Below are 3,678 nucleotides of genomic sequence, written 5' to 3'. Positions count from 1 at the left end.
TCTCTAGAATATGGTGTATAGCACAGTAATGTATTTTATACCATACTCATTTTATTTTATTCTAAGTCTATTCCTGTTCCAAACTCCCAGGTGACCATAAAGGCAAACGAGTTAGTGTGCCGGACAAAGAGACATGTTTTCGCGCCCAAAAGCATCTCATCACATTGGGTCGCCCACCTTGGAGGGGCGTGACGCCCCCGGTGTTATAACATCTGCACTGTAAACCCTAATAAGTTCACAGAACTCAAAAATTATTTTGTAACAGATTACACAAAAATATTTTAGTGATGTTTTTAAATGTTTTAAGTTTACATAAAATAAAAATTACATTTATAGTTGCCTTAAATTATCTCAATGTTATCTTATAAATATTGATATTCCTCAACTTATAATTAGGGAGTAATTCACTCAAAATTTTAAATATTTTTCAACTCATATAATGTGGGAAATACACTATGCACTCAAAATTAATTCTAAACTGAAATACTGATGTCGGCCCACTACACAATTATAATCAGCTAATAATATTAGAAAACATGAAAGTGACACCACAGTGACAATTTAACAACTTTTTTTATTCAACACAATGTGCTTTTTAAAAGGCACGAATCAAAGGAGCTCAGTCAAAACAAAGTGCTTGTCATAAATTAAAACCAAAGGAAAAGGAAATGACTCAAAAACAAAATCTGTTTTAAAGTACATTAAGTGTTAATAGTTCCATATTCTGATAGTGGTCATTGCTACAGAGGGTAGATTCAGTATTCTGGGTCTCCAGCTCACATTATTCAATAAACATTATGATAAAAACTCACAAAGGATTCATGATAAAATTCAATAAGATTCTAAGTATAATCCATCCTCAACAGCAATGACAACTATTAGAATGTGGAGCCATTTAACACTATTTGAATGTTTTATTTTAAAAAAGTGAGTTGCAGCCTTCAAGGAACAGTAAGTGCCAAAACGTTTTTAAAGAAAGTACTGGTTTCTACTGTGCCGTACTTCAACTGGCAACATCAAGGTAGAGCATCAAGGTAGGCATTAGGCAACAGAACATTAAACATGTGTAGTGCATGAATTGAACAGTCGTTTCCCACAAGTTATTCAGTACAAAAAATTTGGCTGGGCAATACGTCAATGTTGTGAAATTTATCTATTAACAATCAATGTATTAAATCTGAGGTAGAAGAGGCAAACAGCGTCACATCTTAAATCTGAGGTAAGAGGCAAATGATTACATTTGTAAAGAGGGGAAAAAAAACAAAAAACTTCCTCAATACTCAGCTCAACAAATAATCCATTCTGAGTGATTCACTCATTGAACAAATCATTCTTCAGCGTCATTAGACGCCCTTTCAGTGGTTTGTTGTCCTCAAGACACATCACAACTTTTTGGATAAATGTGAATGTAAGTTCGAGATTCTTTGGGTACTGTAGGTCTAGTGCAAAGACGTACCCAAGGAGCAGGAGAAATGAGTCAGCCAGATTTGTGGGACCACTCACAAGTATTTCATCCTCCACAACAATACAGATGCTCTCAGGGCTGAAGAGGGCCGCATCAGTAGTGTCATCAACTGTCAGGAGAGCCACCGGAGTGTCAGTGAGGTCTGGACCATCTGCTAACTATAAAACACAAATAATACAAGAATGAGTTCAGCCCCTCAAGGATACAAATCATGCTAATGATGTCTAGACATTACTGTCACTTAGCACTTTGCACTTAGACTGCAACTAAGCTACATGTTTAAACTATTTTCTGTACATATGCTTATATCTTATGTTAGTTTCACACCCATCGGTTAGCATACTTTTTGATTAGTGGAATGCTTTATACTTACCTTTTCATTTATGTAATTTCTACATGTCAGTTTGCAGAATGACAACTCATGTGAACTTCATAAACAGGTCATGGGGGTTATTCAAAAAGGCGGTTCAACAAACTCTGAGCCTAACCCTGAACTCTGATTTGACTTACCCTGTGAAGTGAAACTCTGAGTTTTCAGTTCCAGAACAGCTGATCTGAGTTAGGTAAGTCGACTCTGAGTATATGTTAACTCTGAGTTGAGCTTGTGCCTGACGACTAGTAAAAAGCCATCATCAATGGAGCTCCGATACTGTGATTCACCATGGCAACAGGGGAGAAAACAGGAAGCAGACATTTTCTGGCTGTGGCCGTAATAAAAATCACTGACAGAGTTTTAGGTCACCTCCACCACATCCGACAGAGGGTCCTGAACTGAAAACACAAGAGTTTCAATTCACAGGGTAAGTCAACTCAGAGTTCAGGGTTAGGCTCAGAGTTTGTTGAACCTACTTTCTGGAATAGCCCTCTGGAATGGATAACTCAGAGTTTCCCTTATCTCAGGGTTCACTCCGAGTTTTCACATAACCTGCTTTCTGGAATACCCCCCTTGTTCTCCTAGAGTTCTTTGAGTGATGTCATATGTTTAAGATGACTGAATAGCTAGGCAAAGGGATTGATAGTGAGGCCAGTACACTTACATTACAGGTCCTGAAGAAGTTGGAGGCATCTCCACGCAGGTACACAGGAAGTGCAATAATTGTCCCCGGGTATTTGATGTTGCAGAACACAACTTGCACTTCCACTCCATTGGGCCAACTTCAGCCTGCAATTTAAATATTTTCAATTAATGTCTAAACCATGTTTTGCACTTTTGGCTATTCAAAACATTTTTTTTTAAGTTAAAATGTGTGTAAAATTTTGAATGAGGGGGGAAAATGATTATGCCAACCAGTTGACAACACATCAGTAATTTGATTTAGTCTGTTCTGCTGCAAAAAATCTAAACATTGTGAATAATTCAGGGTGAAAATCGTTAGTTTTTTTATTCAAATTAGTACATAATTTACAAAACTCACCTATTGGCACCTGTCTGATGGTGAAACGCTGACTCTCTGTAGCACTCTTTGTAGTCCGATATCTGTACACAACATGCGCACAAAGATGATTTGTTAAAGTTCAAAAACATTTTTAAAATAATACATAATGATAAATGAAATTTTAAAAAGTGAATATACAGATAAATTTTTTTCCAAATCTATCAAAAACATTCATTGTACACTAATTTTAGTTAGAATTAAAATAAAAATGTTAAAAGATGAGCAAGTTAGTTATTAACAAGCAAAGCATCAAAGTTGTGTGCTTATAGATCTGCTATTTCTGTTGTTGACGTTTTTGTTTTTAACAAAGTATGAAGTATTCTCTGTCAGCTGCGAGGGTTTTATATGCGGTAAATGCAGGGAAATAGTTAGGCTGACAGAGAAGATCTTAGAATTAGAGTCTCGCATCCAATCCTTATCTGAGGATAGTAAGAGTTTAACGACGATAGAAAACACTTTGGATGCGAGCAACATTACCGCACACAGCTTGGTTCCGGTTGAAAATCCCTCGCAGCTGGGAAACTTCGTGACTGTGAGACGGCGTAGTCGCAGGACAAAACATCACTCGACCGTTCCGATTACAGTCTCGAACAGGTTTGCCCCGCTCAGTGACGCACCGACTGAGAAACCTGCTGAAAGTGCCCTAGTTATCGGTGATTCTATTGTTCGGAACGTTAACATAGAGGCACCAGCCACCATAGTCCAATGTTTACCGGGAGCCAGAGCGCCTGACATCAAGTCAAATTTAAATGTGCTGGCTAAGGCTAATCGTAAATT

At 37.4% G+C, this 3,678-nt stretch overlaps 1 long non-coding RNA gene across 1 annotated transcript in view; it reads right to left on the bottom strand.

Moving 5' to 3' along the window:
* Positions 1-500: 500 nt before the first annotated feature.
* LOC130555769 (uncharacterized) overlaps positions 501-3,678 on the bottom strand; it is an 8,263-nt gene continuing 5,085 nt past the window's right edge. The window contains exons 4-5 of the long non-coding RNA XR_008963140.1: positions 2,881-2,942; positions 501-1,623 (exon numbers count right to left, since the gene is read on the bottom strand). This is a non-coding gene — a long non-coding RNA (uncharacterized LOC130555769). The remainder of the gene's footprint in view (positions 1,624-2,880; positions 2,943-3,678) is intronic.

The sequence above is a fragment of the Triplophysa rosa genome, linkage group LG6, assembly GCF_024868665.1.
Source record: "Triplophysa rosa linkage group LG6, Trosa_1v2, whole genome shotgun sequence".
NCBI classification, from domain to species: Eukaryota; Metazoa; Chordata; class Actinopteri; order Cypriniformes; family Nemacheilidae; genus Triplophysa; species Triplophysa rosa.
This window is presented reverse-complemented; position numbering and strand designations above follow the sequence as displayed.